This window comes from Xyrauchen texanus, chromosome 42 (assembly GCF_025860055.1).
Source record: "Xyrauchen texanus isolate HMW12.3.18 chromosome 42, RBS_HiC_50CHRs, whole genome shotgun sequence".
NCBI classification, from domain to species: domain Eukaryota; kingdom Metazoa; phylum Chordata; class Actinopteri; order Cypriniformes; family Catostomidae; genus Xyrauchen; species Xyrauchen texanus.
Window position 1 is genome coordinate 13,790,312 of NC_068317.1, and position 26,777 is coordinate 13,817,088.

Consider the following 26,777-nt stretch of genomic DNA (forward strand, 5'->3'; position numbering starts at 1 on the left):
GTGGCATTAAACTGATCACAATGTATAGTCAGGACATTAATAATGTGAAAAATTACTATTACATTTAGAAAAAAATATTCAGAACTTGCTCATCAGAGTTCTCATCATCCTCAACGTGCAGCAATGACAGCTTTGCAGATCTTTGGCATTCTAGCTGTCAGTTTGTGCAGATACTCAGGTGACATTTCACCCCGCACTTCCTGTAGCACTTGTCAAAGATGTGTCTGTCTTGTCGGGCACTTCTCACGCACCTGAAAGTCTAGTTGATCCCACAAAAGCTCAGTGGGGTTAAGATCCATAACACTCTTTTCCAATTATCTGTTGTCCAATGTCTGTGTTTCTTTTCCCACTCTAAACTTTTCTTTTTGTTTTTCTGTTCAAAAGTGGCTTTTTCTTTGCAATTCTTCCCATAATTAAGTCCTGCACCCCTGAGTCTTCTCTTTACTGTTGTACATGAAACTGGAGTTGAGCGGGTAGAATTCAATGAAGCTGTCATGTGAGGATATGTGAGGTGTCTATTTCTCAAACTAGAGTCTCTGATGTACTTATCCTCTTGTTTAGTGTACACATTTGTATGAATTTATATTGTTGGCAATTTTAAGCATTGTATAGCCTTCTTTCCTCAAAACAATGATTAACTGTTTCTAGAGAAAGTAAGACTGTAAGACATGCCAGCCGCATATTGTGGCAACACAAAAACAAACACAAAGACAATGTTAGGCTAAACTTCATTTTACAAATCAAAAAGCTTTGAACTGTGTTTGATATAATGACAAGTGATTTTCTAGCAAAAATTATCAATTTAGCATGATTAATCAAGGATAAGGTGTTGGGAGTCATGGCTGCTGGAAATGGGGCCTGTCTGGATTTTATCAAAAATGACTTTTTTTCAACTAGTAATGGTGCTGGGTTTTTTACATCAGTAATGTCCTGACTAAACTTTGCCACTTTGGTGAGTTAAAGTACCAATTTCCTTCCGAAACAGCTAAATCTGTACATTATTACAATCTTATACACACACACATACATACATACATACATACATACATCTATATAAGCAGTCGACTACCGTCTTCGTGGACCGTGTATTGACAGTCAGTTGTAACCTGTCGCGTTTGCACTGGTTTACATAACGGTACTGACTGCGTGCATCAGGTGTGTCTCGCATCTGCAACAGCAGCATTTGACCAGCAGGGGGCGCATAGTATAGAACTGCACTAACTTCAGATACAAACAATAAATGATTGCATTTCGAATATACATGAATGCCTACCACTATATACCTAATATCTGGTGATTTAATGCTGTCATATTATATAATTCAAGTCGGTGCTAAAATTATGCCACAGAGCATTTGTTTGAAATTAATGAGAGATGCACAATGACGTTTTATTAACCCGGAAATAACAGTCGGTAAGAAAGCTGTGTGTGTGTGTGTGTGTGTGTGTAGAGAGAGAGAGAGAGAGAGAGAGAGAGAGAGAGAGAGAGAGAGAGAGAGAGAGAGATCTCCAAACCATTCTCTCCCTGGAACTTGTAGCGTGCTACCAGGAACCCATACGAGGTTTTCAGCACTTCACAATCAAAGGTGTGTCTTCGTTCCTTTCTTATGTCGATCGCACGCGCTTGTTCTCTTCTGTATGTGTGTGGCTTCATTGTGCATATTCATTTCTCATATTGCATTAGTGCATTAGTACAGCATGTGGCTGAGCGGTGTGCGTTCAGCGCGACGTCACCCATCCGTTGTTTGAAAGGGTACAGAGAGGAACAGATGAGCGTTTTAGAGTGGTATATAAATGCATTTATGACGAGCACAGGTGGAAACGATAAAGCAGCTTATGGATCACATAGTGCAATGCAGTCCAAGTGGAACTTCTCCCACTGAGTGCATGCATTGTGCAACATTGTTATCTTACCCATATACTGTATCTTACCCTCTTTATGACAGGCAGAAAGCACAGATCTGTGGTCCCAAGTGGGTCTGTTGAAAGTGTCCAGGTGCATGCTTAGTGCAACTAGGGGTCATTTATCCATCAGTGCAATGACATAATTTGCTAAACTTTTTCTGGTTCAGATATATACTTATATATGTGAGAAACGTGTGTTTGATTACAACTGTGCCTATCCGATGAGTTTGCCTGCCACCTCTACAGATTCAAATCATTGGTATTCTTTATGTAAATATTGGCATATATATATTATGCAAATCTAAATTGCCTTTGTTAAAGCAGTGGGACATATGGCAAACAGTGGCATGTTTTGCAATTATATAATGCAATTTATAGCACTTCCCTTTTTTTTTTTTTTTTTTTTAAAGCTTATTCTTTTATCTCTGAGAAGTCATAGTTAAATCATTGCTAGTGTGGCATAGACAGCAGGATTGTGTGATTGTATATTCACAACTCAGCTCTACCAATTTGAGATGGTTTAAACTGTAATCAAACATGAACCCTGGTGAATCCAGTCTCTATAAACCTCTTTATATATATTGTGTTATATCAGATTATATGGATAAATCATGAACCTCTGCCATCACAGTCATTTGCATGCTACAACTGAGTTCACACCATTCGATTAATGTGTTAATGCCCGTCCTTCCCTCTCCTTTTATGGTATGCAGGTAAGGCTTTGAGTCAAGCATACAGGAAGACTGTGACGTGGTGATTTCTGACACCTCGTTTTGTATTGCTGCTGTAGCCTATATATTTTCAGTCATATCCAGATTGAGATGGGTTTCTAATGTGGTAACATGTTTTGCAGGATGATCATGCCAGCATGGTTTGCCTTTAGATCATTCTGATGTCATGTAAGCTTAATGTTGGGTAAGGGACATATAAAAGGCTTTATAACTGACATTGTATAATAACAGAATTTATGATTTTGCAAAAGGGATACATTAAAGCGCCAACTATATGATTTATTTTTCTCTGTATATGCCAACACCTCACCAGGGCGTAATCTGAGACCAAGATGTTTCCAATTGTGCAATCCACAACAGATGAAATGAGGGACTTAAATATAAAAAAAATAATCTATTCTAGAATAAATCTTGTGGACTGATGAAAAAAATTATAGTCCCTACCAGATGGGTTCAAAGGTTTCCAAATTTCAAGAATTTTACACATCCTGTGAAGTGTCAATATTGCTGTAAAGGGCTTTTGCTGGACTGAGGTGGATCTCCTCCCAATATTATACCATGAGGGGTGCCAGTGGCTTGCAACATCCATTGAAGATCAATATATAAGCCCTGATCATCAACATTAGGTACGTAAATATTAGCCAAAATCAACCTTTGCCCCTGAATTTCTGATAAAGCAATAATGACTCTTCTTAATTTATCATTAATCTATTAGAGACATTTGAATTGCAGATGTTTACTTATCAATGTAATGACTCCCCTGCTGTTACTTGAACCAGCATTAAAGAAAACATGTCCACCCCATATCTTCCCAAATTTTTCAGCTTTCTGCAGGTTAAGATGCATTTATTGAAGAAACACAATATCATATTTCTTACATTTAAGAAAAGAATTAACCTTCCTGCTTTTTATGGTGTGCCCCAACCCATTCCATGTGGAGAGAGACAATCCACTCATATTAACATTACATATTAACAGAAAATAATCTATAAAACAATCTCCATCCAATAGGTGGGATAAACACAAAGACGTGTAGATTCATCCACATGTTCACCATACTGTGATATATACTCTGAGCCACATAAAAACATTTTGCAAAAATTGTACAGTAACATGATTCTTTGAGACCAGGTTGCTGAAATAGCGAGTCGGCTACCTTTGGAAAGCATTGGAATCAATGATCATAGTGCAGTTGTATTTACAATAATTGTACACTAAATCAAGCAGAAGCTCTTTGGATGTCTTGCTTTCTGGAATGACACAGATTTGTAAATGAATCTCTCTGCATGTCTAAACATAATTAGACATTTATAACACCATCACCCAGCTGAAAATGCCCATTTTAAAAAAGAAGCTAAAAAGTGAAAGCGGCTAAAGCCAGAGCTCAGAGCCAGCCACAAGTCAGCAGTAGTGTTGCCACCTGTCCCGGTTTTACCGGGATTGTCCTTCTTTTTAATAACCTGTCCCGGGAAATTTATCCACTCTCCCGGGACACTAAATGTCCCGGTTTTCGAAAGGCTACGTGAATATGTATATTCAACTATCTATTTTGTCTCCACTTGAAATAGCCTATGCGTTGTGCACAGAGTGGTCCGTGTCTCTGGTGTGTAGAATCCGCTATCATTGGCTCTGGGACGTGTGACGTGACGTAGGCTACGTCATCTAGCGCGTCTGTCTTCTTGGCAGCTAGCCAGTTACTACAGGCGGCAATTTGAGAAGCAGTGTGAAGAAGATTGTACGTCAACGTCGTTCGTTAGCGTTAACATGGGTGGCGAGACGGAAGAGCGAAGATGACAGTGTGTTCACAAAGACGGACAGGCCAGTAAAAAGAAAATGAAACATTCGACATATTTTAATAATGACTGGTTGAAAAATTACAATTACTCCACATGGCTAAAGCCAACACCAGGCGACCCACTTTATGCTACCTGCTCCGTATGCTCAGTTAAAATTCTGGTTAAACATGAAGGCAAAACTGCTTTGGATGACCATGCTAAAACAAATAATTTTTTAGCAAGGCAACTGAATCCACTGAGCTGTTGAAAGTAGTTGCTTTTGTTTTTCCATACCAGTCAGTAATGCCTATGCAGAAAGAGTGTTCAGTCATATGGAGGATGTTTGGTCCGATAAAAGAAACAGACTGTCAGTTGCAATGGTGAAGTCTGAGCTTCAGGTCAGATTGAATTTCAAATTGTCATGCACTGAATTCAAGACATTCATTGAAGAACAGAAACCACTGATAGCTGCAGCAAAGGGAAGCGCCAAGTATAGATGGAAGACTAGGTAAGCTAAGGCCCATTTATGTATGATTTTGTTATTCCAATGTCTGATTGAGACATACTAAATAAAAGTGGCTATAGATGTGGCTAAGGTATGGTAAATGCAAATCTAATGTCATCCCTCTACTTATTTCTTTAGCAAAGCAAAAGCAAGCACAAGCACCAGTATCTAAGCAACCAGGTAAGCTATAAGTTAAGATAAGTGAGAATACTTGAGATGTTTAAAATATTCACGACTATGCACAATCTTACTGCACAACGACCAATTGTGTCTTCTGAGTCTAATGTCTAATGGACATTTTCACTTGTGAGCAAAGCGGTGGCCGGGTCATTGATTTGTCCAGGTTTTTTATCAGACATAGGTGGCAACCCTAGTCAGCAGCCTCTCCTATCATTCCTTGGAATGAGCAGCAAAAAGACCAAAGCAATTACGAGGAAAATGATGGAATTCATGGCCCTGGATGACCAGCTGTTCTCCATAGTTGAGGACAGAGGGATCAGAAATCTGATAAATTTCCTCGATACAGAGTATGAGGTACTTTCCGACGTCACGTTGCCCGAGTTGTTTAATCTCGTGTCATGTCACACACGCAGCCTGTTATCTGTCAACATTTAGGTACACAAATCCGGGAGAGGGGAAGGGGGGTGTTGGATGGCAGAGGCAGGCTAAATAAATACAAATTGTGCCTTTGTGATTTAACATAATTTTTCCCACCATGTCTGATATTAAAATCATTGCGACACACATTTCAAAAGGCGTGGGCATTGTCGATATGGCTTCGGGATATGAAATTTAATTCTTCCATCCAGCTGTTGTTAAATGTACATGTATATTTAGTTTTTTTCACCGGAACACCAGCTGAGTCTTCTCCTCCCCTCTACCAGTGATGCTTGATTTAACATCCCACCTCTACTGCCTGCGCAGATATCAACAGCGCAACTGGGTTGTAGGTTGCCAGATTGTGGTCATAAATGATTTGTAATGTGTATGATGTGTTGATTGTGTGAGTAGGATGCGTTTCATTCAAGATCTGGCAACTGGACCACCTTGGAATAATATATTGATGTGATTATTCATATAACGTGGTTTGGGCCATACAAATTACGGGAGTTTTTTTGGGAGAAATAACAAAACGGGAGACTCCCGGGAAAAACGGGAGTGTTGACAGGTATGCAAGCCGTTCCCGAAGCAGTGCTCTGTTTTACAACTGATATTTGGACATCTAACGTAAGTTGAGCATATTGGACACTTCAGCTTTTTCAGATCTTTGGAATTGTTTTGTTAGACGAGTAATAAAGAGAAAAAGGTCCATTTATAGAAATAGTGGAAAATTACATCTGTTATATAAAGCAACTCATTTGCAGTTAATTGTTATTTCTACCTCTTTCTAGTCACAGAGCACTTTATTTTGAGAGTTGTTTAAGTGAGAGAAGATCCTGTAACTTAGTGCAGTTTGGGGGAAATTGTAATGTTTAATAATTGATTTTATTATGAAAATAAAATTTAGCATTGAAGAAAGGTAGATTTTGTTTGTATATGTGGTCAATAATAGTTCTTAGAAAGAAAATCGGAATCGTAAAAAAATCGGTATCGGCAGGTCACACTTGCAAAAATCGGAAATCGAAATCGGCCAAGAAAATTGCAATCGGTGCATCTCTAGTAATTGTATTTATTTATTTATTTTTGAGCAAACACTTAATTATTATTGAAACTTGAAACCATTTATTTTATTGAAGTATGAGTTGCACTTTTAAGAATGTTGTTGCGTCCACTCTTGGTACATATGTGCAAAAAAATCCCTTTTGAAAATAAATAAATAGAAAGAATAAGAAAGCTAACAGAATTTTAATAAACAGAATTATAAACATGATAAAAAATATAATGTAACTATAACGTGTTATATAACTAAAGCATGTTAGTTTACATGTTATAATAGCATGTTAAATGAAAAATAACATCAGCTGTGTGAGCTTTTAAAGTAATGTCCTATGATTATTAACAGTTAACATATAATGTAGGTGCATGACATTGAGGCCAGACTGCTCCTGTCTGTAACTTTATCTCAGTGGTTCTCAACTGGTTTTGCTTCAGGACAGATTTTATATTGGAAATCAAGTGTCGACCTGCCATAGATTAAACATAAACTGTATTTAATGTATCCTGGGTTGCATTTCCTCTTATGTTGTATAGTTTTGTTCATAGTTTTCAAGTACAAGGACATGCATCAAGTGACATTATTTTTGTTGATGATGTCAACCTCAAAGTCTAAGAGCATATTTATTTATGAGCCCATTATTATTCCGTTTGTTACCTAATATTACATATTTATACACATATTACACAGAAGGAAAGGCTCCTTGCTACCATGGTTAGGTCAGTGTGCTAGTCTTAAATAATAGTAATAATAATAATAATAATAATAATAATAATAAATTAATGTATTTATGAAAAATAAATATTAGCTGAAACACATCTTGAAACTTTAACTACAGCTGCCACTGTTGATATAAAATGAGGTCTAATAGATACTACATTTAGATTATTTCATATGAAACTATAACATTTTGTCAAAATATAACATTTACTCATGTAAAATCCTGAAACAAATTTGTAAAGTTGATTGTGTGTAATTATTAATAATTGTAACTATTTTGGTAAAGGGGCCACATCGGGCTGTAAGTAGTGTATAGGGGGCCACATTGTATTGCTTTTGAGATACAGTGTTCTGCATTGATTTGTTTTTTTTAATATTTTAAGCCCAGAAATAGTTGTGTACTCAATTTTCTGAAGTGTATCTGTGACTAGTGAGACTATTCTGCAGTATTTTATTGCTCTACAAAGATAGATACTTTTCTATCCGGCATTAAAAAAACTGAATATAGGTGGAGATTATGAATGTATTAATTATTATTTAATAATAATAATAAAAAAATTGTATAGAACTTTTAATGTTTGTGTGATGACGGGAAGTAGGATAAGGTAGACAGGGGTGTGGATCCAAAAGCGGATTTATTACCAAACTGAATAAAATAAACAAACACATGAACAAAAGAACAGTCCTCGATGGGAAAATACAACTAAAGCACGGACGAACATAAAGAAGCTACACGGGTTTGGGGAAACATCCACGAAGGGTAGAACGAACACTAATTAACATCCAGGGAATAAGAAGACCAAGAGTGAACATCAGGGAACGAGAAAAGCGAACGTGAAACGACATAAACATTCAACAAACGACAAAGGAACGGGAAAACAAGCGGGTTAAAATAGACCGGACTCGGTGATAACAAAATCACGAACAGGTGCGGACAATTACGCTGTGACAGCGGTGATGAGGAGTGAGGACGAAGGGAAGTGTAGTTCTAACAGAGACAGTGAAACACAGGCGGGCAACAAGGAAGACTTGACAGGGAGCGTGTTCGGTGAAACGGAAAACACGGGACGGACAACAAAGAAGAGTGACATGGGACGCGACTGGCGAGAGTGAAACGGAAAATGCGGGGCGGACCACAATGAAAGGTGACATAAACGTGACAGTGAAAACAGAGAACACAGGGATCGTAACGGAAAACGCGGGGCGGACCACAATGAAAGGTGACATAAACGTGACAGTGAAAACAGAGAACACAGGGATCGTAACGGAAAACGCGGGGCGGACCACAATGAAAGGTGACATAAACGTGACCGTGAAAACAGAGAACACAGGGATCGTAACGGAAAACGCGGGGTGGACCACAATGAAAGGTGACATAAACGTGACAGTGAAAACAGAGAACACAGGGATCGTAACATAGCCCCCCCTCAAAAGGACCGGATTCCAGACGGTCTAAACAAACTTACAAACAAAAAACACAAAATGTTCCAGGCGAGGGGGGCTAGAAGAGGGGGGTAAAAGACAGACCAAAAGGGGCACAAAGGACACAGGGACAGATCAAGGAGGCACAAGGGACAAATAGGCAGTCCATGGGGGCACAAGGGGCAATTAGGCAGTCCACAGGGGAAAAAAAGGAAAATGAGACAGTTCACGGGGGCACTTAGGCAGTCCATGGGGGTACAAGGGGCAGACAGGCAGACTCTGGGGGTGTGTGAAGGGAACCGGATCAGGTGGCCTGGGGGGCGCTCATCGGGTAGGGACAGGTTGAGGAGGCCAGGGAGGTATTGACCGGGCAAGGACAGGTTTAGGTGGTCTGGGAGGCGGCCACAATAGGTGGACAGGTTTGGATGGCCCGGGAGCTGGCCACAAGGCAAGGGCCGGTTCTGGGGGCCTGGGAGTTGGCCACAGGGCAGAGGCCGGTTTAGGTGGCCTGGGAGGCGGCCACGCTATGGAGACAGGTTTGGGTGGCCCGGGAGCTGGCCACAAGGCAAGGGCCGGTTCAGGGGGCCCGGGAGGCGGCCACAGGACAGAGGCCGGTTTAGATGACCCGGGAGCTGGCCACTTGGCAAGGGCCGGTTCAGGGGTGCCTGGGAAGCATAGCCGTGGAAGGCGAAGCCGTGGAAGGCTCGGGAGGTGGAGCCGAGGGAGGCAGAACCGAGGAAGGTTCGGGGCCTCAGGAGGCGGAGCCGTGGGAGGCTCAGGAGGTGGAGCCGAGGGAGGTGGCGCCGCAGGAGGTTTCAGAGGCGAAGACCTGGTAGGCTCTGGGGTCTCTGGGATCAGAGCCGTAGGAGGCTCAGGAGGCGGGGCCCTAGAAGGCTCAGAAGGCTCTGGGGGTAGAGCCGTAGGAGGCTCGGGAGGCAGAGCCGTGGAATGCTCTAGAGGCGGGGCTCTAGAAGGCTCTGGAGGAGGAACCGAGGGAGGTGGCGCCGCAGGAGGTTTCAGAGGCGAAGACCTGGTAGGCTCTGGGGTCTCTGGGGGCAGAGCCGTAGGCGGCTCGTGAGGTTCTGGGAGAGGAGCCATAGCAGGCTCGAGGGGCGCCCTGGGTGGCTCGAGAGGCTCGGGAGGCGGAGGCCAGGAAGGCTCGAGAGGCTTGAAAGGCGGAGCCCTGGAAGGCTCGAGAGGCTTGAAAGGCGGAGCCCTGGAAGGCTCGAGAGGCTTGAAAGGCGGAGCCCTGGGAAGCTCTAGAGGAGCCCTTGGAGTCTCAAAAGGCTTGATAGACGGAGCCCTGGAAGGCTCGAGAGGCTTGAGAGGCGGAGCCCTGGGTGGCTCGGGAGAAGGAGCCCTGGAAGACTCGAGAGACCTGAGAGGCACTGGCTCTTGGACGGTCCTGGCCGCTGGTGCTGGCTCTGGGATGGTCATGGCTACTGGCGCTGGCTCCGGGACGGTCGAGGCTACAGGCGCTGGCTCCGGGACTGTCGAGGCTACAGGCGCTGGCTCGGGGACGGTCGAGGCTGCAGGCGCTGGCTCGCTGACCGTGGCAGGCGTGGGCGGTGGCTCGCTGACCGTGGCAGGCGTGGGCGCTGGCTCGCTGACCGTGGCAGGCGTGGGCGCTGGCTCGCTGACCGTGGCAGGCGTGGGCCGGGAGGCGGAAGCCTGTCTTCTCTTCCTCCTCCGGGCAGATGAAGTGGACCGTGCAGGCTCACTGACCAAGGCAGGCGTGAAGGGACGAACCACAGGCCAATGGAGGGTTACCACTGTGGGAGGAGCGGCAGGGTTCTCCTCGATGACGCCCACAGTGAACGGCGAAGCGCAGACCAGCAGAGTCTCCTCAATGAACTCGCGGAGCGTCCAGCCGCGCGTCGTCGGTGATAACCGCTCCTGGAGTGCACCATTCAGGTTGGCCTGGAAAAACGCCACCAGGTCGGAGTCAGAGAAGTCAGTGGCACCCGCAATCAAGAGGAAATCGCGGGTGTAGTCCTCCACCGAACGGTCTTCCTGCTTGAGGCTTAGCAGCTTGCAGCTTGCACGTAAAGCCGCTGGATCTATGTTAGTGGTCGTTTGTTCTGTGATGACGGGAAGTAGGATAAGGTAGACAGGGGTGTGGATCCAAAAGCGGGTTGATTAACAAACTGAATAAAATAAACACATGAACAAAAGAACAGTCCTCGATGGGAAAATACAACTAAAGCACGGACGAACATAAAGAAGCTACACGGGTTGGGGAAACAGCCACGAAGGGTAGAACGAACACGAATTAACATCCAGGGAATAAGAAGACCAAGAGTGAACATCAGGGAACAGGAACAGCGAACGTGAAATGACATAAACATTCAACAAACGGCAAAGGATCGGGAAAACAAGCGGGTTAAAATAGACCGGACTCTGTGATAACAAAATCACGAACAGGTGCGGACAATTACGCTGTGACAGCGGTGATGAGGAGTGAGGACGAAGGGAAGTGTAGTTCTAACAGAGACAGTGAAACACAGGCGGGCAACAAGGAAGACTTGACAGGGAGCGTGTTCGGTGAAACGGAAAACACGGGACGGACAACAAAGAAGAGTGACATGGGACGCGACTGGCGAGAGTGAAACGGAAAACGTGGGGCGGACCACAATGAAAGGTGACATAAACGTGACAGTGAAAACAGAGAGCACAGGGATCGTAACGGAAAATGCGGGGCGGACCACAATGAAAGGGGACATAAACGTGACAGTGAAAACAGAGAACACAGGGATCGTAACGGAAAATGCGGGGCGGACCACAATGAAAGGTGACATAAACGTGACAGTGAAAACAGAGAACACAGGGATCGTAACGGAAAACGCGGGGCGGACCACAATGAAAGGTGACATAAACGTGACAGTGAAAACAGAGAACACAGGGATTGTAACAGTTTGTCGCAAAGTGGGCGAGTTTACTTATTTTTTTCTAAAACTTTACCCGATTACATGCTTAAAAGATCATGATGCGGTTCTCCTCGATGGATTGACTTTCAGCACACAACTGAATAACACAGGCTGCATGACTATGATAAATGATTACGGCAAGAGTTAGATTAACATACAGGTGCGAAGGGACTTCAACGTTTCTAAATTGCACAAATAAAAAATACATTTACATATTCGTCTCTGGCTTGCTTTTGCTCACATATCAATGATTACCCCTCCGTGTGTCAATGATACCGAGATCTACTTTTATATTTAATTTAATCACTGAGAAGGTTTACCTGTAAATTTAGAAGCACCAAACATCATAAGCAGCCTCAAGAATGGACACAGAGTAACCGTATAACACTTTTCCTTGAGCAGAATTATAAATATTAATAAATAATAAATATTGCACTACAGTTCGCTCGAGACGTGCGAGACGTGCATGGTTGCCAGATTGCACAATATAAGTATAATCTTAGGCAGAATATTTCCAATTTGCGCAAGTATAAATCTGGGGATGTTTCGTCTCTTATCTGGCAACCCTGAGCATGTTAAACGCTTTTACGATAAATTAGCCGCGGGCCACATTAAACCATGTGGAAAGCCTGATCCAGCCCGCGGGCCGTATGTTGGCCATGTCTGCTTTAGCTGTTTGTGAGATTATCATTAAATATACGTCGGCAGTCCTAAATAGTCTATACCTTGGGTGTCCGCCGAAATATCTTCAATGATCTTCAATCTTCCCTGCTGTCCGTGACCCAGTCCAAATAGACCAGTTGCAAAACACTGCTTTAAATCACACACACACTCATGTCAGATCCCCTCGCATCACTTCTCTCAGACATTTTCTCTGCCTGCGTGCATGTGTCGCAAGTTGACGAGTCTGACAGGCAGACAAGGAATAAAGGAGATGCACATGAGAGATTCTCTGTCCGGTTGCATTTTTTTCTCAATACCGTAGATAAGCAAATGTACAAGATATGATAACCATCAATTTTCAAACCGTGGTATACCGTGAAACCGGTATACCGCTGCAACCCTAGTTACAAGCCGTTCACACATTAAATGAAACAGACGAACACTTTAAAATTATGAGGTCAAATTTGTCTGCCGTGGCTCTGATATGCAGACTGTTTAAATGACACTTTTGCACACTGGTCTATTATTGTAGTAACACGACTATGAAGGAGGAATTGGGGCCAGGTGAATAGTCCACAAAAATCTTTATTTTTATAACTTCAGTGTAAACAAAATATCCATCTGCACCCCCAGCCTATGGACCACCTTGAACTTAAAATGCTGGAGAGCTAGATACCAATGGGTAATCCGTGCATTGGTATTCTTCTTGCGATGGAGCCACTGGAGTTTCACAGTGGGTGAAAGCATGCCCCAACAGATAGTACCAGTGGGTGAGGACTGTCCACTTGATGGCTAAACAATCCTTTTCAACTCTGATGTACTTATAACTATTGTACATCATTGGGCGCTCCTCCCTTCCACCCCTCGTTCGATGCATGTGTCTGCAAGATAAAGGAGAGAGTGAAGTCAAGACAGTGCAAAAACGGCCCACCGCAAAGTGTAGCCTTCACCCGCTTGAAAGCCTGCCGACACAGCTCTGTCCACTGGACTGGACCCCTTTTTAATCAGATATGTCAATGGGCAGGTGACGGTCAAATGGTAAGGCACAAACCTGTGATAATAGCCAGCCAGCCCCAGAAACTGTCTCCCCTCTTTTTTGGTCTTAGGTCTCAGGCAGACTGCAATTGCTGTGGTCTTATCAATTTGTGGCCGCATCTGCCTATGACCCAAGTGGAAGCCCAGATACCATACTTCCACCTGCCAAGTTGCGCACTTCTTTGGGTTTGCCACGAGTCCTGCCCATCTCAACGACCTCAGGACAGCCTTTAGGTGCCACTGCCAATCATTAATGAAAGTTATGATGTCATCTAGATAGGCAGTGGTGTAAGCAGCATGCAGAATGAGGATTCTGTCCATGAGCTGCTGAAACATAGCCAGGGCCCCAAATAAACCAAACGGAAGCATCATGAATTGGTGTAATCCGAATGGTGTGGAAAATGCTGTCTTTTCACGGAACATGGGAGTTAAGGGGATCTGCTAATATCCCTTGTCAATTGCAGTGTCGAAAAAAGTGAGCCACGTCTAAACGATCGAGCAGCACGTCAATCCGTGGCATCGGGTACGCATCAGATTTAGACACCGCATTGACTTTTCTATAATCCACACAGAATCAGACCGAGCTGTCGCTCTTTGGAACCAGAACCACCGGGCTGGCCCACTGTGGGATTCTTCTTTTACCCCCATATCCATCACAGCCAGGAAATTCTTCCCAAACCACCACTTTCTTGTAATCGGTAGAGACGACTAAGTACCACTACCTTTGGGGTCATTTCGATAAGGTGCTCTATGAGATTTGTACGTCCATAAAGAGGTGAGAACACATCGGAAAAATTCTCCTTGCAACCTCTGTGACTTGGGATGGTGAGAGGTGGTCTCCACAAGTGAATGGGGTGGCTCGATTGGTGGCTTTTAAGTCCACCTCTGGTCCAACCTCCTTCCTCTCTGTTGCCAAAGTCAAACAACAAAATACAAAGTGATGCTTGTGTGCAGACCGGTCTAATGGCCCGACGAGGTCTATACCATGCGTTCTAAGGGGGTCTCGATCAATGGAAGGGGGTACAATGGTGCTCTTGTGATGCCGGCTGATTCACCAGTTGATATTCACGGCATGCCACACACCACCTGCAAACATCCCCGCGAATGCCCGGACAATAGAAATGGGCCATTTGATGTTTAAGTGTCTTTTGCTGCCCTAAGTGACCCACCATTGGATTATAATGAGCTTTCTGGAATAACATTTCTTGATGGCCCTGCAGTATTAACAATCGGGTTGTATCCTCCTTTGTCCTGTATCACTCGATACAACCGATCCTTGATAATTGAAAAATATGGATATGGGAGTGCAATGTTTGGCTGGAGGCATTGACCATCAGTCACTTTTAATTGGCCAAAGGCGTGCCTAAGGGTCTCGTCTCACATCTGAACCAGAGGGAAATTCCCTACAGATAATCCTCTAAGGCCTGGGGTATCTGAGACTTCCCCCTCCCTTTCGTCCTCCTGATGCAGAGCTGACGTAGACGGCCCTGGCATTGCCTCTTCAGCCAGCGAATCACACACCACACACTGATACGCTTTGTTGCAGGACCCATCCACACATATTCCCCTTTATAAAGTAGTAAATGCCTGCAAATTCGCACCCAAGATTAATGAATGGGCGAGGCGGGAACTAACCACAGCTATACTCCCAGGTATCCAATACAATCCTGCTTGATCAGGGGCGGCCTGTGGCGCCAGGGGGTCTGGACCAATGTCACCACCTCCATCGTGGGGAATCGGTCATGGAAATACCCAGCTCCGCAGCTCCAGCAGACTGGCCCAGATTTCACACCTACACCCGCGGCAGCGGATTCACCATCCTGTGGGGGAGAGTGGAGAGGTTTAGGGAAACCGGTGGGTGGATTGGCCCATAGGACCGGGGAACCAGTTTTAAGGTCAGAATTCCCCATTTCCGGGGAATAGGTACAGGATGAAGGGAGGGGGGGGTGAGGGAAGAAGAGAGCTCGTCGGCCCCCGAATATGCTGCCATATGGTCCTCAGCCAGCTGGACCACCCCATCCAGTGACGCCGGTCGGTGCTCTGGACCCACTCCATTGTCCCTTTTGGTAGCTGTGCGATGAACTGCTCCAGTACCACCAGGTCGAGTATCTTCTTGGCATTGCGACCTTCAGCCAGCAGCCACCATCGACAGGTGTCACAGAGCTGATCGAGCTAATGCAAGGAACGCAGGAATTTGTTGGCCCGCAAGTTGGGCTTTCCGGACAACAGCGGCAGTAGTTGGGCTGGCCACAGGGTGCTCAGCCACTTCCATGCTTCGACCGTCACCTTGAAGAGCTCGATGAAAGCCAGGGTGATGTGTGGCACAGCCATGGGTGTTCCATAGCATCTGCCGGTCCTCCGCATAAGCCTGGAAAAGTGCCTGGAACCACTGTGCCTGCTCCATACGCAGCTCAAGCTGATGTTGGGATTGGTGGATGCTGGCGAGGGTCTTGAATGCTTCGGCCAGTGGCGAGGACTCCATGACTGTGTTCTTCCTCCTAATCCCGGTTTCACCACTTTTACAGAAACTTTTTTCACAGTTGTCACTACTGTGACAAGCCTCTAGCTATTCTATGAAGGAGGAAGTGGGGGCCTGGTGAACAGACCACATGAAGCTTTATTTTTATCACTTTTCAGTGCAAATGCACAAAATAAGGCTTTTCAGCCATCCTCTGAACACACACACACATCTTTGTGTGTCTCTGCTGACCGTCTGTGATGTTTGGAGCTTCAAAAAATAAATCTTTACTTGCATTTTAAAGACCTACTGAGCTAATCTATTTTTCATTTTCTTCAAATGTGTTCTGGTGAAGAAAGAAGGTCATACACACTTGAGATGTCACTATGGTGAGTAAATAATGTGAGAATTTACATTTTTGGGTGAACTATACCTTTAAGGTCACTCTCATCTACAAGAGCGTCATTCATTTTCTTTAACATAAATATGAGCAATTTTACACTGAAAGTCATAATTACACCAAAGGCTAGTGCTTTGTAGTCAAATATACTTGGTTTCTGACAGGAGAAATGTGCTGTCGATACTGTAGGGCTGTTGTTTTAAAAATGCTAATCTTTACAGTTTTTCTATGAAAGCTAAGCACTATGAAGCTGCTTATACAGTAAATGCTAATATTCACTCTGATCTAGCTCACCTGACTTTGACCTTTACAACTAAGATGCTGTTTAAGAGGAACTGTAGCTTATATTTCTAATAATGTCCATCTTGTTGAAATGGATAATAAACTGATAATCCTGAAAATTCAGGATTTTTACCCTCTGATTGATCATTTATCATTCTTTGTTTTTAAGTCTCAAAAGCAGAAATAAATGCCCATTTGGCCTATAATTCAGCTTAAAAGGAAAGTACATCCAAAAATGAAAATTCTGTAATTCTTAGCACACCGTCATGTTGTTCCAAACACATGACTTTCTTCTGTGGAACAAGGAGATGTTTGGTAGAATTAGGGACTTACAGCCTCATTCACTATTCACTTTTCTCCATACTATATCAGTTAATAGTGACTTGGACTGAACATTCTACAAGACATCTCCTTTTGTGTTCCACAGATGAAAAAGTCATGCAGGTTTGAAGTAAATAATGTACATGATGACAAAACTAAAATTTTTGGGTGAACTATCGCTGCCTTTTTTTAAATAATAAAACAAAAACCTCAGATGATATGTTCGCTCTTTATCTTGCAGCTGCATGTAATGCTGTTTTTTCATAATGTCATGTATTCACATGTTAACAGTTGAGTTGAGCGATGCAATTGTCATTGATTGCCACATCACAATATTTCAATTGTTAAATGTTGAATATTAACAATATACCACAATGACACGTTGGTTAGCTTGAGTGCTTGGAAGGGAACATTAGAAGATTATGGTTTTTCCCCTCTAATGGGGCAGTCACACTACACTTTGCACTCCATTCACTCCCATTCAAATGCATCTGAATGCGGGAGTCCAGAAATGTAAGTGTATGAGAAGAAATTGCATATGACGCTGTGTACCAAAGTTTAAGCTTGGTGAACCATGAACCGTGAATTTGTACAACAAGAGGGCGCGTGACCAGAAGATCGAAACATCACACACTGACCTCTTGGCTCAATATAAAGGATTATAAATCTGTGTGTTTTATTGTTGCAGGATATTTTTAATAAAATATTTATTGTTGTTTGTGATGCATTATTTATCATATCCTGGTTTGTTGCATTGCATTGAAAATATTTGTGTGCTCAAAGCCTAGTGTGACTGCCCCTTAGGTGCTTGTTTTTTAAGTGAGACGGTTTGCATTCTATCTTCCACTTTATCTAGCAAATATGCAGCGAAAGATAAAATATAACAGAAATATCACATTAACTCTTTCATAATACTGTCACACATATTTCAAACAGCCAAATTGTCACCTTATCTAAACTAGATCTTCCCATGCATGCAGCCATGTCTACTTAGATGCGGTTTTCATTCACATAAACAGCAACTCAAACAGTCTTTTCAGGCTTACAATAGGTTTGTATACTGAAACAGACAAAATAGCACCAGGATAACAGTTGCACAAAAGCACCAGGATAACAGTTACAGTTAACAGTTATGTATAAAACTCATTATATATTTGGACTGCTGATATTATTTGTTCATTTGTTTTTATATAGCTATATATAAACAAAATAAATAAAACAAATACAGTACAGAAGACATAACTAATTTGTTCACATGTTTACTAATATATAGTATTTTTCTTTTTTATTGACAAGAAATAAATTTTTTAAATAAAAAATACTCTTGTACACTCTAACCCTTCTACCGGATGTGCCGTGCCACATGCAAAAATAATCCCAAATAACTGACAAATTTAGACCCTACTCATGAAAAGATTAAGGTAGCATAAAACATCTATTATATTTATAATAAAATAAAAAAAACAGACAATCAAATGTGCTAAATATTAGAATTTAATCACAGAGATGACAACTGTCCAATTTCTTCCGATATTTTGTTGTTCAACCCTTTTTTTTTCAGATTTTGTGTCACTTTGACACTACATTTATTATGTGTCCCCTGTGTCCCCTCCCACTCGTTTCCATGGTGAGGATGGCTGAACAGAGTAACCGGCACAGATGACTTGGTAACGGTTGGGAAAGAAACCCAACTATATCCATCTGTTGCCTTTTAACATACCAATCTCCATTCAAGCGGAAGGGATACACTAGAATCCCTGCATCCGGTCATAATGCATGAGAGAAGCATTTAAAATAGAGCTGACAATAAGCAAGATACATATACAATAGTTTAATTCACTGTGACCCTATTGCTGATGTTATTACTGAGTGAGAATTTGATGGTTTGGTGACATTTGAGGTATTCACAATGTGTTGTAAAAAGAGGATGTGAGTCAAGCTTGTTTGCACCTCATTAGTCAGCCTATAAATGTCTCATGACGTTTGAGGCCTTGGCTGTTATTAGATATTCCACCTTGGCCTAACACTTCAGTATTTGTGCTATAAAGTTTAATATTAGTATTAAATATTAATAAAGTTTATTAATCTGTGGTTAGACAACTGCCTCTCTGTCAGTTGTTCCGCTGACATACAGTATATGCACCTATATGCATTTTCAAGCTTAATGGAATAGTGTAACCAAAAATTAAAAATCTATCATAATTTACCCTTCCTGACATTCATAATCTATCTGACTTGAGTTTGGAACACAAAAGGAGAAATTCATGTCATTATTTTTCATATCTGCGTTTCAGCTGTACTATGGAGCATTGGGCTCTCTATCAACATGTGTGTTTGAAATCTAAAAGTATCTTGCGTAGGAACATTTTATTTAATTTGTGTTTCGGCACTGCACTTCTGCGCAGATGAATCTCTTGGTTTGAGTTTACTTGATCTTTGACTGTGATCATCACTCAGAGATATTCACATGCAGAGCCGAGGGTATAACCTGCTATTTTCACTTTGATATTATGTTAGTAGACTAGACACTCAACAATATACCAATACTTGAGATGAGCCGAATGCAGGGAAGTAGCACAGGGAGTGACAGTGTTACTCACTAGGACAGTATATTTTAAATAAATGGTCCAAACGGTCACTTAAATTAGACCGTGAGCATGACACAAAACTGATGCGAAGCTTGAGGAGTGCCCGTCTGTGGGCGTTTATGGCGTGAGCATCCGCCACTGACACGGCAACATCTGCACATAGGTCAATAGATGGCATGAAACTAATTATGCTCAGCAAATATTCCAATGATGATCGCGATGTATGTATTTGGAACTATATCAGATGTTACAAATAAAACAACAGGAACTCTTTGCAGAGACATTTTTTTGCACCATATATTGCATTTCAGGGGCATTTTTGCCCAAAGCCCCCATTAATTTCCGACCTTGGATTGAACAATTGAGAGATGGGAGATGTAAAAGGTGATTAAGTGTCTCTCTTCACCATGCAGCTGGTACACAAAGCATGTTTGCTATTTCTGCCTTTCTTGACAAATGTGCTGCATTATGACTAATGATGGAGTGCCAAAATATGAAAGGCATTAAAACTAGAAATCACTCCAATGTCACGCGCTTGCAATGTTAACAGCTTTGTTGATAATGAACAGGAGCTTTAGTTTTATCATGTTGTTTGTGTGTGTACATATACACACATGACTTTTTACAGTTTTAAAATATTGCCTTAGACTTTCATTACTGTTACCGGATAGATACAGAGACTACAAGAGTGCAAATTAATGAAATCCCAGATGCAGTTTATTGTGGTACTCCAATCCCAATCAATAATTACCAGAAGAAAAAAAATTGGTACACAATACGGTACTTTTAATTATAAAGAAGCCTGAAATACACATGGGACTCTTATTTTGAAATGTTTGTGCTCCCAGTTGTAAACTCACTGACAGCTGATTCGCTGACAAATCGAATCTGATTCAAACTGCTAACCTGAGCTCCCGAGCTCAAACCCTTAGTTCTTTTAGGTGATTCATGAAAAAGATCATGAATATATGCACTGATCAAAAGAGTCATTTGTTCACCACACACTCACGCTGGGTTTGTTGTTGGGTACAGTGCAGCTAGCTCCTCAGAAACAGAACGGGTAAAAAGCGACTTGAAACACACTAGTGCATGCTCTAAAGATGTATTCTAGTGGGTCATTCATGAACGATTCGTTCATTCTGAATGAATCTTTTATGTGACTCAGAAGAACGAGTAGTCTCAGAGAGTGATTTGTTCATTTTGTGTTGGCCGTGCTTGCGCATTGCGCAACCTCTGTTCGTTTGTTAAGTGAAAACCACATAGGCGGGAAACAGAAATTTATAGTTCACCTTTCAACTAATTTGTTCCGAGTCGTTCGTCCTTTTGTCATGTGACAGTTGTATACACTATGCATTGCTCACACTGGAAACAGAAATGATTAGTTCACCTTTCAACTGTTTTGGTCCAAGTCTTTTTTTTTTTTGTCACTTGACAGCCGTATATGCTTGTCTTGGACCAGATGACTCATTTCTGTTTCCTGTGTGTGCATAAGTGTAGACGGCTGTCAAGTGACAAAAGAACTAACTTCTCGGACAAGAAGATTTAATCCAGAGGTGAACTAATATTTCTGTTTCTCATAATTTCTCCTTGGCTGCTTTCAAATTTTTTCCTTATTGGGATTATAATCAAAGTTTGCATAAGTAGACATGTTGGGGGTGATTTGATTATTGAAAATATAACATTTGAATTTAATTATGCTCAAATGAACAAAATGACTTGAATAAAGATTTGTTCATTTTGCTGAATGAGACTCAAAGATCCAAATCAGTAAAATGATCATTGCATTGTTGCCTGATTAATTCCGATCTCTTGCTTTAGTCAGTTGTTAGTTCAACATGATCAACACATACCGCTTTGGCCACTGTGGGCAGTGTTTCGAAAGTTCGGTCAATGTTTACTGATTTTGGCTAAAGAATAGTCTTTCTACTCTTTCTGATTTCACTGTGATATCAGGCTGGTCAGTTGTGCTTGTGCTTGCTGTGTCAGCTTCCTTACAACCCGTGTGGCTGGCCTTGTTTATTTCACCTTCACTGACAGTAATGCATCTTTGTGTCAGTGTTAGTGTGGGTCAAGGCAAACAGACACCAAATGGGGTGTGGAGGGGTGAAGTAAGGAATGTGGTTAATGACTCAACCACCCACTGCACACAGTTTCCTCTGCACTCGTTGTCTTTCAGACGAGGTCTGTCTTGGATAAATTAAATGCCTACTGGATGATGGCAGGGTAAGCTAAGGGCTGTGCATTTGTGTGTCCATTCTGGCGCTTTCAGTATTGGACAAAAAATTATCAATGATTCTTCAATACTGAGAGACAGATTGTAAGTTGTTTTAACTTGTACATTGATAATATTTTACAAACACACTTTACAATCTAAAAAATACAACCAAGTGTTGTTTTCTGGTTCGCAGGTTAGAGAAGGGAAAAAAGTTTATCTTGCTGTAAATGTGTTTCAGGATATTACCTATAAATTGTTGGGTAGAGGAATGTTCTGGGTTCATTACAAGTTAAGCTCAATCGACAGGATTATTGGCATAATGTTGATCACCACAAAAAATATTTTTGACTCGTCCCTTTTTTTATTTATTTTTTATTGTAAGACACTTATTAGTAAGACACTTATTATGGATGTAAGTGGGCCAGTCCATAAATGTTAAATTACGCTGTTTCTAAAGTATAACATGTAATGATGGCCAGATGAGATATTCCACTCCACTCCTTCCCCAATACACTTGGAAAGAAACCTGCTCTGTGTTTGCACCACCATAGCAACATTTGTGCCCAGTTATCACCCTACTCAAGCTTTTTCAATGTTTTTTCTTTTTTCTTTTATATAAAAAGTTTTAATAAATAAATAAGCAGAAAATACCTGGAGAGAATTTGAACACTTCATCAATATGAAAGCATTATTCCCTGAATTAAATAAATACAGATCTTACAAAATGAAAACCAATAACACGTTTAACATGTTTCTTAACACGTTTTTTTCTTTTTTTACATTTATCATGCATTTGCTTTACAACTTTATTTTAATTGCTATTTTACTGTTAATAAATTTACTTTAAACGTCTAAACTTCTTAAGTTAAAATTTCACACCACAAAAAGTTTGAGCAATTTATATTGGTAAGTATTTATGGGATGTTTTAATCCAAATCAACAGATACAGTTGGATGCAAATATAGAAATGTCGTGTTTGTGCATTATCCATATGGAATTTGTAAGCGTGATATATTATCAGCCTAAATACATATTCAAAATTTTGCATGCCGTAGGTTACCTAGAGGAGAAAGACATCCTATAACCCACCTTTTTTGTTTTCCCCAATGTGAATGAAATTTGTAATTTTTCGGGCTACAAGTCTTTTTATTTCCACAATGAATATTTGCTTGTGGTAGCTCATTATTACTGTTGGCTACTTCCCGCACTTGTGTTCATTCTCAACATCTGTAATTTATTTTGGTATTTGTGATCAGGCTGTCTTATTATAGACCTTTTGACAAAATCCATCTTTCTTTTGATATGCTTGTGATGGAGTGGTATTGGAGTAAAGGAAATGCTGATGTCCTGACTTTCAGAAAAGAAAAAAAAGCTCCTTCCGGACTGGCGAATCTCACCATTTCGCCTCTATTCCGCAACGCTCCCATAACATGAGTCACGTTCACTGATGAGGAATATTGGTACCACAGTCGGAAACTATGTGTATCATAAATTCTGACATGATGTCACACAGTGTGCCATGGCGATATTAATAAGTTTGGGTGTTGTGGGTGGTTTCCAGGTGGTATCTTACTTAGTAGCCCAAGTCAAATGAGCTCAAACCTACTGTAAGTCTTTGGGCATTTTCCAGACAGCATTTTTGTGAAGGGGCACTGTGGGGATTCCACTCAATGGGTAATAAAATAATTTTTTTTCACAAAGGGCCCTTCCACAAGACTATTAGCAAAAGGTACATTTGTACAATAATGCCATGCTACTATGAGAGTGCACAAATAAAGAGCTGTCTTTCGGGTGAATATGGCATAGGGGTGACCAATTTTTATTGGAATTCACCCTATGATATTCTATCCCCTAGGTGTGACTTAGGTTCAGGTAAGGTAAAAACATACCTACATTGACTGTTTCATTATAATATATCTGTCCCCTTCTAAATAAGCTGTGTTTCATTTATGTCCAAAGCACAAACTGTTCAGGGTGTTTTCCTTTGTGCCAAAGTTTTATACATAGCCTTAAGGATTTAGAACAAACCCTTAACTCCCACACTCTCTACAGCTCCACTTACACAACATTTACACTGTGATCCCTATGTAAACTGGTGATTAGCTAGCTTCACTCTGTTTAATAAAAGGCTTCACTACTTGTGTCCTCTCTCAAAGCTCCAGCCCCTCACAGCAAGGGGTTCAAGCTGTTGCTGTGTTGATATTCCAAGTACGTTTTTCTCAGTTTCCGAGTTCTGAATTCTCATTAGGCCTTCAGGGAGTTAGTCATTAAGAATCTCAGCAGCTGCCACAGGAACATAGTCTTCCCAGGTTTAATCAAGTGATAATGATTATAAAGAAAGCCACAGGAATGAGTTTATGCAACATCGGAGATGATTCATTCAGTGTGCTGGCAGAAAACTGGGCCTTGGATTTTAAAAAAATTTCATAATGCATTTGTAACACATTTTATTTCAATATTGTGCAATATTTCTGAGTTCAATAGATTATTCAACAAGAAATAATGTTGGGTGGGACTTTGTTTATTTATTACAATTGTATTGGTTCATTAAAATTAGGCAATGATATTGTTGGCTAATATAATTTTATTCTGGCCACAAACAAAGTTCCTTTTATCAGCAGAGAAAGTTATATTTATATACATTGCTTTTAGAATAATGATGAAACATGCACAATAAGGCCAGGAATATTTTATTAAGAAAGTAACTGGGTACATTTTTATTTCATGATACTTTTATGTGGTATAGATGAGAGCGAAGTCAGGAAGCTAAGGGTTTATCTACTGCAAGTGTGATTTTCAAAGTTGTTCTTTTTTTATCACCTCTTTGTATTGCATAAGCATTTGTCTCCATTTTTTGTACAGAATATAAATATCACTATATATATATATATATATATATATATATATATATATATATATATATATATATATACATGCAACATACAAATGTATGTAAAGCCTTCTACATGCAAGAAAAATGCGATATATGCACAGCTCACAGAGCATGATCTGCATCATGCCCGAGGCACTCCAGTGAATGATTTTCAGTCTGATGTGAGTAAAGTGCAGCTACAGTTTTCAAAAAGAGTACTGCATGCTTTCACAGTAGCAACACAATAGGCAGCTGATGGCTCTGATTGCACTCAAGCATCCGCTCTGCTAATTACAGTGGCTGCTACATTGGAGACTGCTGCTGTTCTGGATCAACATTGTTTGGAATCCTGAACAGATGTTGGATAATATTTGGATTGTGCTGGATGTCTGGCTTATCTGCTGCAATGTAGGCCAGTGAAAATCAACAGTCTTGTTTAAAAATCTCAGTCAGCTCTTTGCATTTGTTTATTTGTGCCTACAATGCATAGCCAAATGTTGTTTTTTGGCAATGCATTTTTGAACACTATGCATTTGTTAAATACAGTGCATTCATATCATAAAGTATTCAGACCCCTTAATTTTTTTCACATTTTGTTATATTGCAGCCTTATGGTAAAATGCTTTAAATTATTTTCACATCAATCTACACTCCATACATGAAAAAACAAAATCAAATTTTTTATAACTTTGCAAATTTATTCAAAAGAAAAAATGAAATATCACATTGACATAAGTATTCAGACCCTTAACTCAGTACTTAGTTGCAGCACCTTTGGCAACGATGCCAGTCTTCTCTGCAGATCCTCTCAAGCTCTGTCAGGTTGGATGAGGACTATCGGTGGACAGATATTTTTAGATCTCTCCAGTGTAGCAAATTTCAGTTGATGTATATGTACATGGAACGGATTAAAGTGCCGTAATTCTCCACAATTATATGTAGGGAAACAGTATGTGTGAGCTAGGAATTAATTTATACCTTATTCTACATCATTATAATGTAAGGAAATTTATAATGGAATTAGTTGCATTCGACAACCATTATAAGAAAGATAAATGACAAATAACTAGATTATTTGTCTGAATAAAATTCTCCACCATTAAAATCATAATACAATGTCTCATTGTATCCGCTCACAATTTCTATTGTAAGGAATTAGCTGATTAATTCACTTATTGGAGTAATATTAATCTCATGGCTTATTGAAAATAATATTATATTTAGGTACAGAACAGGGAAGAGAATATTAGAACAGGGAAGAGAATATTTATCAAAAAATACCACAGTGAAATTATCTTTGAATACAGACAAACTTTATTGGTATTCTAAACATAAACTAATCTAATACATAAAACATGAAACAGGTTGTTGAGTAAAGTGACAATATGTGAAATAAATGATCAATACAGCTAAAATGAATTTGTTGACAATGCCTTAAGAACCATTTATCCTTTTTTTGAGTCTAATTCGATTAGCAATCAAATTTCTCAAAGTATTCAACTAATACACCAGCACTTTGAGCAAAAGTCTGGAGATGTACTTGTGTGTCATTTGCATTTCCTTGCGTTGCGTTTCCTTGTGTTGCTTGGTGCTTTGGCATTTGAAGAAAGTTTGTTCCATCAATGTCTTGGACTCTGTTAGGATCGTGGATGGCTGATAAAGTGGGCTTTGAAGCGAGGCCTTCTGCAAGGAAGACTCGCGACTCCCGTTGGGTGTGTGAACCGTAGAGCTAGAGAATGAGAGGCTTCCTCTGGACTTTTATGTCCAGAGTTTTCCTTGGACTCTACATGGCACAGAGGATTCGGAAGAAGCAAGAGAGCCGAAGAGAGGAGACCAAGCGATGGTTCCAAGAGAGAAGAACAGAAGAGAATTCAAGAGTTCTTTCTTGGTAGGAAAGTTTTGAACTGAACTTGGTCGCACCCCAAAGGTGTCCTGAGCCAATCAGAAATGGCTTTTCAGAATCACATGGTTGACTGGTCTGTCCTTTTCAAAGTTGAGAGAATGTCTTTGGAATGTGCAGATGGGGAGAGGAGGTGTCCCAGGGGAGAAACAGATGTCACTGTTTTAGGTCCATGTGGATTCCGGGCCTTGGGACGGTCTTCACCAGTCTCCATTTTCTGATATGGCCGTGGATTTATGCAACAAGATCACAAGGTGTTATTTAGCCATTTGGTCTTACAGAGGGCTTAGCTTTGTGGAACAAAGAAGGATCTTCTTTATTGGTCAGCTCTGTTATAAGAAACCCTAGTTTAGATTAAGCAGGCATGGGAGAGATGGTCTCCTTCAGCAATTTGGGTGCCATGGA

The 26,777-nt window shown here is 41.1% G+C and overlaps 1 protein-coding gene across 5 annotated transcripts in view; it reads left to right on the forward strand.

The window, feature by feature from the left end:
• The first annotated feature begins 1,452 nt into the window (after nucleotides 1–1,452).
• Nucleotides 1,453–26,777, forward strand: part of LOC127634872 (CYFIP-related Rac1 interactor B-like) — a 74,266-nt gene continuing 48,941 nt past the window's right edge. For 3 of the 5 annotated variants that reach the window (XM_052114597.1, XM_052114602.1, XM_052114601.1), the window contains exon 1: nucleotides 1,453–1,585. The gene's annotated coding sequence lies outside the window, so the exon portion shown is untranslated. Of the gene's footprint in view, nucleotides 1,586–6,123; nucleotides 6,143–20,870; nucleotides 20,939–26,777 lie in introns of those variants that run through there. The other 2 variants (XM_052114599.1, XM_052114598.1) reach the window with 2 other exon arrangements.